General features: G+C 35.6%; 1 long non-coding RNA gene across 1 annotated transcript; it reads right to left on the reverse strand.

Annotated features, from left to right (window-relative positions):
- Positions 1-3,370: 3,370 nt before the first annotated feature.
- Positions 3,371-6,447, reverse strand: LOC143227276 (uncharacterized). The gene is made up of 2 exons (XR_013014979.1): positions 6,269-6,447; positions 3,371-4,231 (listed from the first exon to the last, which is right to left on the reverse strand). It is a non-coding gene; the product is annotated as an uncharacterized LOC143227276 (long non-coding RNA).
- Between the last annotated feature and the right edge of the window lie 3,268 nt (positions 6,448-9,715).

Here is a 9,715-nt window from a genome sequence, read left to right on the forward strand (position 1 = left end):
AAATAAAAAATTAGGAACATAAAAACCTGTTAATACGGTTCATAAAAAGTAAAGAAACAAGGCTCTATGCTGTTATCTAGAATTACACTTGATAGAGTCAAAATAGGGTATTATAGTTTGAGTGAGATAACGTCTACATTATCTTCGGTCTTGTTTCCTTACAGTTTGTTTGTTGTTGTTGCAATACCTGTTTACAGGATTTTAGGTTCTTAACTTTTTATTTATCTAGTTTGCTGACTTTTTATGCTCATCTGTGGTCAAAGTATTACTTGATATGGTAGCTAATTTTATACATTCTAATGATAATAAGTGCAGTTGGTAGCTAGCTGATACGGCCCATTATGATTTACTGTAGCTATTGTCTATTTGACAACATTAATTTGTGATGTAAAATGTTGAGCTGCAGCTTGAGATTGTCTTGGAGATTTGTTTGAGAATATTGTGAGCATTTATAGTTTCCGTGTAATTCAGTTCTCTATATTTAATACACAGAAATGGGCAAATGTATACTTAGACTGAGAAACAGCCCCTACTAAGCACGTATAAACTTCTACCAGTAGAAAATCGGTCCTTTCAAATAGAACACATAGTCTAAAACATCACTTTAAATCAGCCTTCGTGTCTTTTTAAGTAACCATTCTACGATCTTGTATAATAAAATTTAATAGTATTTATATTGATATTTTTTACTTCACTACATACATAAGATAGGGTGTTGGCTCCATAAAAACACCAATTGTATAGTGTACAAATCACTGAGTATCTACATGTTACAGTCATCTAATGTTCATCTATTACTGTCTAGTAATTCTTGTTTAACCCTGTACTTAAGGTTTTTAAATGAACAACAGATATTCGTCAGAAAGTTAATTTTAAAGGGTAATGATAACATTGTTTACAGGAAAATTATGATGTTTTTTAGTTATGTAAAATACAGAACAAACAAATCGACTTTTTAATACACCTACAACCTTCACAGTGCCGTATTTGGTATTCTACAAAAGATTTGGGTGCAATATACCAAGTCATTTTTATTACAGACAGACAAGAGAAGAAAAGTTACAAATTGGTCATTTTGAGCGGATTTTTATTTCCTTGTATGCATATATTTGTATACGCGTACAGTCTTGCTAGTCTGTAGTCTGCTAGTCTTGCTTTCAATAGTAAAGCTATTGAAGTGTTTTTTTAATCAAGTCTTTATAACTTAGAACACTCTTTTCCCAAACCTCCTATTAGGGTTTTGTGCAATTCCTTACGATCTTAGGCCCGGCATGGCCAAGCGTGTTAAGGCGTGCGACTCGTAATCTGAGGGTCGCGGGTTCGCATCCCCGTCGCACCAAACATGCTTGCCCTTTCAGGCGTGGGGGCGTTATAACGTAACGGTTAATCCCACTATTCATTGGTAAAAAAATAGCCCAAGAGTTAGCGGTGGGTGGTGATGACTAGCTGCCTTCCCTCTAGTCTTACACTGTTAAATTAGGGACGGCTAGCACAGATAGCCCTCGAGTAGCTTTGTGCGAAATTCATAAAACAAACAAACAACCTTACGATCTTTAGTATGAACCACTATTGTTATACTGAGAAATAAAACAAAGTATTGAATAATTATGTATGTACGGTGCTGAGTGCTATACTAGCGACATCTATAAATAATAAAATATAAAAGAACAAAAATAAAATGTATACCAAAGAAATTATTTTCAATTTAAATATCATCTTACGCTCTCGTGTTCGAAATGGTCAGTTAAGTGACCCCTAAAATTCAGATAAAGCTGTTCTTTATTTCGAACTGACCTGATGAAAGGCGGCAGCCAATACCATCCCCCCATCAAAAGAATCTTATCAGGCTATTTAAACCACATAATGGGATGACTGTCATTTGTATAACTCATCAACAACTGAAATTACAGCTCGTGCTCAGTGACATCATAACTGGAATCTGAAAACCGCCATTCTACAGCTTGACAAGCAAACCACTAAATATCGGGCAATCCCTCAAGTTAAATATTGGGGCAATCATGTTACTCTGCTTGAACTTGTGACAATGACCGAGTTACGAGAATAACGACCAAATCTCGCTCGTGGTGGGACAACCCACAACAAACAAACTCTTGTCTACTGCCTCACTAACGTTATTGCGTTTTCGTTGTTGTAATGAATAAAAGTACAGGAATTGTAAAAAAAAACAAATTCATTCCAAATTGACATAACAAAATTTTGGCTACTGTTTCGTTTTTATATCTTTCATTTTACATAACTGTTACATGTGGATGTGTTATAGCACATAACTGTTACATGTGGATGTATTATAGCACATAACTGTTACATGTGGATGTGTTATAGCACACAACTGTTACATGTGAATGTGTTATAGCACATAACTGTTACATGTGGATGTATTATAGCACACGACTGTTACATGTGAATGTGTTATAGCATATAACTGTTACATGTGGATGTGTTATAGCATATAACTGTTACATGTGGATGTGTTATAGCACACAACTGTTACATGTGGATGTATTATAGCACACAACTGTTACATGTGAATGTGTTATAGCACACAACTGTTAGATGTGGATGTGTTATAGCACACAACTGTTACATGTGGATGTGTTATAGCACACAACTGTTAGATGTGGATGTGTTATAGCACATAACTGTTACATGTGGATGTGTTATAGCACATGACTGTTACATGTGGATGTGTTATAGCATATAACTGTTACATGTAAATGTATTATAGCACACAACTGTTACATGTGGATGTATTATAGCACACAACTGTTACATGTGAATGTGTTATAGCACACAACTGTTAGATGTGGATGTGTTATAGCACACAACTGTTACATGTGGATGTGTTATAGCACATAACTGTTACATGTGGATGTGTTATAGCACACAACTGTTACATGTGGATGTGTTATAGCACATAACTGTTACAGGTGGATGTATTATAGCACACAACTGTTACATGTGAATGTGTTATAGCACATAACTGTTACATGTGGATGTGTTATAGCACATAACTGTTACATGTGAATGTGTTATAGCACACAACTGTTACATGTGGATGTGTTATAGCACATAACTGTTACATGTGGATGTATTATAGCACACAACTGTTACATGTGAATGTGTTATAGCACATAACTGTTACATGTGGATGTGTTATAGCACACAACTGTTATATGTGGATGTGTTATAGCACATAACTGTTACATGTGTTCTGAATCATGGGTTCGAGTTCTACTTGTTACAAATAAACTTATTTAATCCTAGGATATTTTAATGCTGTCGTGGGTAAAGCTCACAAGCCACCATTTCAAGGAAGTTTACGTATAATATGAATACTACAACCAGTGACTTGAAATATAACCAAATGTACCTTTATTCATACTTTTAATATACACAATACATGTAAATTACTTCCAACTCTTTGGGTAGTCTTTTAATAATTTCTCCAATATACTCATTACAATTTGTACAAAATTTAAAATTTATATCATCACACACACAAAAAAAAACATCAATTTAATATACACGAAGATGAAGTTGTGGAGTTTCTCCTGAAGTTTCTCCTTAGATCTTATTCAAGGTTAGGTGGCAGACTCCTACTGGACTGCTTCTCTGAGTTCTGAAACTTCAGATTTCTAACCCGTTGTTGCTCTTTATACATCTAAGAGTTTTATAGCCAACAGACAGGATGTTGGTACGTTTCGATGCAGAACCAAAAACATAACTGTAATACTTTATTCAAAACTTGTCTCAACTATTTCGCGCGCGATATTATGAGATCGTTCTAATTCTTATATTTCTTTGATTGTTTGTTTGTTTATAATTAAGCACAAAGGTACACAAAGAGTTCTCTGTGCTCTACCAACTACCACTGTCGAAACCCAGTTGCTGGCGTTGTAAGTATGCAGACATACCACTGTACAACTTGGGGGAGATTTCTTTGATTTCTCACAAATGACACATACTTCTTGATATAGTATATATATATTTCTTGGTCAAATCTTGAATTCAGGTCACTCGACCTCTGACCTGCTCATGCTGCTCTAGCAGAAGTATCTGTTTCCCAAGGTTTGAATTTCCTTTTATGGTTTCATTACTTTATGACCTCTGAACTCTCATGACATATAGAATTTTATCCACTCCATTTTTTCAGCCTTGAAAATTTTCTTTAACCTAGCACGTGTTTTCGTACTCAGAATTTCTCCGTTACCTGATGTGGTTATCCAGAAAACTTATTAACCTAATGATTAGAAGTCTCCATTGCCTTATTTGAGCAATTAATTATTGCTAACTGATTTTTACTAGAAAAAAAAACATGCAATAACTAAAACACTTGCTATTAAACAATTGTTCTATAACTTATTATTTATAAAATTGTTAAAATTCATTCGCAAAAGTAGTATGCAGGCATACCATATGTTTACTACACTTTGTAAGGTAAGTTTCTTTTGCTCTAGCTACCTATTGATCTGTGCCATTCATAAAAAGTAATATATTGTCTAGTCATAGCAGAAATAGGTGTAAAAGTTTTATTCAATACGTAAAAGTGTTGCGGATTCGAATCCCTGTCACACCAAACATGCTCGCCCTTTCAACTGTGGAGGCGTTATAATGTGACGGTCAATCCCACTATTCGTTAGTAAAATAGTAGTCCAAGAATTGGCGGTGAGTGTGATGACTAGCTGTCTTCCCTTTAGTCTTACACTGCTAAATTAGGAACGGCTAGCGCAGATAGCCCTCGCGTAGTAACTTATATTTTCAAGTTTACCTTTCGTAAGAAGTTAAATACGAGCTGGACCGTTATAAAATATCGAATAATAAATTAGGTGAAACATCGTAATATTATTCACACCCCTAATTTTATTTAAATTATCATATAATGAATATAATAACACTCAAACACACCTTAAATATTTACGTATATCACCATTATAAAGGCGAGGGTATGATGCTAAGTGTTGCAATGAAAAGAATATTTGGGGAATAGATTTCTCAGGTTGGTTGGTTTTTTTAATTTCGCACGAAACTGAAAGAAGACTATCTGTGCTAGCACGTCCCTAAATTAGAGAAAAGGCAACTAGTTATCACCACCCACCGCCAACTCTTGGGCTACTCTTTTACCAACAAATAATGAGATTGATTGTACTTTATAACACTCCCACGGCTGAAATGGCGAGCATGTTTGGTGTGACAGGGCTTCGAACCCCCGTCAGATTACGAGTCGAGCGCCTTAACCACCTGATCAAGCTGGGCCACCTCACGTTTTGATAACGTCACCACATTTAGTGTTTCTTATTCGATATATTGATCGATTTGACATTTTTTTTATCAGACCATTCGACTTAAAGTGTCTTTCCTACTAAAATCGTTTGGTGGGTATCACATGTTGCACATTTGGTTTAACCTCGCAGTCATTGAGACGCCCCGCACGCCCATAACAATCTTTTAGAACTCGACGTACCTCATCTCACAAGAGTGTAGTTTAGACAGGTCAGTCAACTGTTTACATTACTTTAAATACAAAGTACAGCTTTTAAATTTTGTAATTTATGTGTACTTAAAATACAAAATCCACAATCAAAATAGCGTTTTGTGCGCGAATCATGAGTTTTTTCCCTAGTTTAAATATATTGACCTAAACGTATGACCTTTCCATAACCTAACACTAAATAATAACATCAACTAGTCCCTGTTTGTTCATTTTTTATTTAATTTTATCATTTTTATTTTAAAAGATGCGATCTATACAGTTAAATATAAGCCTTTCTATATAACTAAGTTAACAATTATGTTAGGCCTATTATATTTCTAACAGTTTCTTAATCCAGTGTCTTAGATAACTTCAATAATTAAAAGAGTATATAATATTAGCATTTAAATAACACCGTGTTCGACATATCCCTTGCCGACGGCTCGTTCCGCTCAATCCAGACGTTTTCGAGCCAGCTGTGATACAACGAAAACCGTTATGGTTGGAACACTGTTTAAACAGCCAATTTGTTACGCCAACAACTATGGTTGTTATGATGTTTTTCTGAATAATATTATTAAATACATATACGGCTCATGTTTTACCACACAATCCATTATATTAATAGTCTCATATGGAGTTTACTTACTGATTAAGTGTTATTTTATTACAAGTTACAGCTTTTACAACGAGTTAGATTATTTTCAGAAACATTTTTAGGCTTAGCCGTCCAAACATAAGTGGACATAATACCTCCCCAAATAGGTTGTCTCTTACAGAATTTTAATCTCTCCAATTCAACAAGGGTTCGATTCCCTTCGGTGAACTCAGTAGATAGTCCAATGTGGCTTTGCTGAAAGAAAAAACACACACACACCAATTTCTGCAATATTATACGGTAAATGTGGCATAATAGCCTATTAAAACAAAAGACTCTAGCGCCGCCTATGATATTAAAGTGTTTCTAATTATTATGGAGCACAGTAATGCAGTATCAAGATTCTTTTTGATTTCGCAACGTTTTAAATCGGCCCTCCCAGTGCCATGTCCGTGGTATGCTAGAAACCAGGTTTCGATACCAGTGGCGGACAGGGCATGGACAGTCCATTGTGTAACTTTGTGCTTAGCTACAAATGAACAAGTCGGCTTTAACTTTGAGAACAATGTTTTCTTAATATTAGGATACAAAAATATATTTGCTTCACCAAATTTCAGTAGCTGACTTCAGCCTTGCCTCTCGTGATCACATTTTGCGGTTATTTTTAAATTCGTATTCATGAAAAAAAAAAATGCTAATACTTTGTATGTTCCCTATTTATGGCAAAGTGGCATATTATAAAACTTAAATAGTTACATTAGTGCTTTAACAAGAAAAATTCAGGTCTGTTATGATCAGGCTGTTATGGCTATTAACCCAGAATATACAGGCCGTGGTGTCGAATCATGCTCACCCTTTCAGCCGTTGGGGGTGTCATTACTTCACGATCAATCCCAATACTCGTTAGTAAAGAGTATTCCACTTCGAAATGAATTCTAACGCAGCCCAGCAAAACCAAACCATTTTCTGAAATTGAGGGCGGCTAGCTGAGCTGTTGAGTAGTTTTGCACAAATTTAAAAAAAAAAAAAAAACAGGAAGAAAAAATTCATGGAAAAATAATCTATATATTCCCTTTATCAAAATAACTTGTGTGAGGAACCTACTTGTTTATTGTATGGTGACACGTTGTGGGCTGAGGTCGTTTATCATATATTGTTAACGATTCAGTGATTTAGACGTACAAATTAAAAATATGTTAAACAATGGTAAATCGGTTTCGTACTGTTTTGTTTTGTCAATGGGTTCTATGAATTAGTAAAAAGTCAATTTCATTAAACACGTTGTTTTTGTTTCTATCACGTGACTAGCACCACCTAGTAGCGTTATTTTGGTGCGTAAACGATGCCTCGATTATTTATTGTCATTTCTTTCTTTCTTTTTCCTATAGGTGTCACTTAACGAGCATAGAATCAAGAAACGTAATGCTTCAGCGGGCCTGGCATGGCCAGGTGGTTAAGGCACTCGACTCGTAATCCGAGGGTCGCGGGTTCGAATCCCCGTCACACCGAGTATGCTCGCCCTTTCAGCTGTGATGACGTTATAATGTGACGGTAAATCCCACTATTCGTTGGGAAAAGAGTAGCTCAAGAGTTGTCGCTGGGTGGTGATGACCAGCTGCCTTCCCTCTAGTCTTACACTGCAAAATTAGGGACGGCTAGCGCAGATAGCCCTCGAGTAGCTTTGCGCGAAACTCAAAGACAAAAAAAAAAAAAAAAAACCAACAAATTTCTCAGCGAAACCCCAGAATATCCTTCCTCCATTGCATATAGTTACGCCATTTTTCCTATTGGTGGATGTATTCACTTCTTAGTATTCTCGTGCAAGAAGACGCGTTGGAGCTTTCTTCTTTGCGAGGATAGTAATGACCTGCTAGCGAAGCGTAAATTGAAATCGAGTCGAGTGCGTGACTGTTTTTTATATAACTTTCTAAATAATTTAGACGCTCTGCGCCAAGCCCAGCTGTTGGGATAACGGCAGAATTTAAAGTTCTGTCATGCAGTTCCCGGCTGTGTGGCTCATCATGTGCTGGCGACGAAGACGGCCGGTTTAGGCTGCTGTTACCTCAATGGCCAATCGTGCATAAGTAAAACCGGCTCTCAATAACGCTCAGCGTGTCAAAGGTTCGACGTAGCCGCCACTAACGAGATCTTCCCAGCTGCCGTAATGCGAATTCAATTTTGCACGTGAAATTCTCTAAAAAGGCGAACGTAGGCATGACCTCGTGCCCCTAATTTTCTATCCTTTAACTTGTTCTTTTCTTGTCTTAAAACGGCAAAGTGGGAAGTTTAATATCAGGTACACATTTACCTTTTGTTTTCACTGTCGGGAGATTCTGGTTTCTTCGTATTCAGCCTAATATTAAATTAAACCCTTTGAAAATAAATCACCTCGTGCGCTGTGAATTTCTGCCTATTGTATTGATGTGTTCGTCACGATACTTCTACATACCATGTAATTGTATTCTTGTAGTTTATACAACATTCCTAATATATTATATTATATTATTTCACTGATAACCGTATATTGCTGTATTAAGATAGAAACACAAATCTAAACAATATATATATGTATATTAATATCAAAAGTAAACAAAGCTTTGTATTGTCAGTTTCGGTTTGTGTTTTAGTGAACGCCCCTGAAGAACGTGTGAAACAAAACGTTGTGTCATGTTAACTCAACACAACATTTTTGGTGTTATAAAGTTGTTTATTTCTAGTATTAACATGTTTTCTATCACCAACATCCTTTACAAAAATAAATAAAATAAATAAATCATATTACTTTGTTGTTTTAATGAGTTTAACGTTTAGATTTTATTTTATTTAATTATTGTAGACTTTTAAGGTTTGGCCATGTGTTTGGGGCGCTCGACTCGCAATCTGAGGGTCACGGGTTTGAATCGTCTTTAAACCAAATATGCTCGCTCTTTCAGCCGTGGGGCATTCTACGTTACGGTGAATTCCACTATTATTTGGTAAAAGTGTAGGCCAAAAGATGGTGGGGAGTGGTAATGACTAGCTGCCTTCCCTCTTTTCTTACACTACGCAGATAGCCTTCGTGTAGTTTTGGGCAAAATTTAAAACGAACAAACGTTTAACGTTAAACTTTGGGGCTTACTTCTAGCATCATACATATAGCAGACAATACGTTTATATATTACTTTACTACAAGTTACAACGGTTATAGTAAGGAAGGTTATGCCTTTAAGATCAGGTAAAACGTTTCAATCATCAGAACGATCATTTTGTATTTCTGAGTTAAAACAAATGTGTTAACCAATCTTGAGATTGATGTGTTAAACAAATATTTATTTATTTGATTATTGATTTTGTTTACCACTGTTTTTATTTTCTCGCCGTGGATGTGTTTAGTTAATACATACTGGCTTAACACTTGTTTGGATGTGTTTAGTTAACACATACTGGCTTAACACTTGTTTGGATGTGTTTAGTTATTACATACTGGCTTAACACTTGTTTGGATGTGTTTAGTTAACACATACTGGCTTAACACTTGTTTGGATGTGTTTAGTTAACACATACTGGCTTAACACTTGTTTGGATGTGTTTAGTTAATACATACTGGCTTAACACTTGTTTGGATGTGTTTAGTTAATACATACTGG

Source organism: Tachypleus tridentatus, chromosome 9 (assembly GCF_004210375.1).
Source record: "Tachypleus tridentatus isolate NWPU-2018 chromosome 9, ASM421037v1, whole genome shotgun sequence".
Taxonomy (NCBI): Eukaryota; Metazoa; Arthropoda; class Merostomata; order Xiphosura; family Limulidae; genus Tachypleus; species Tachypleus tridentatus.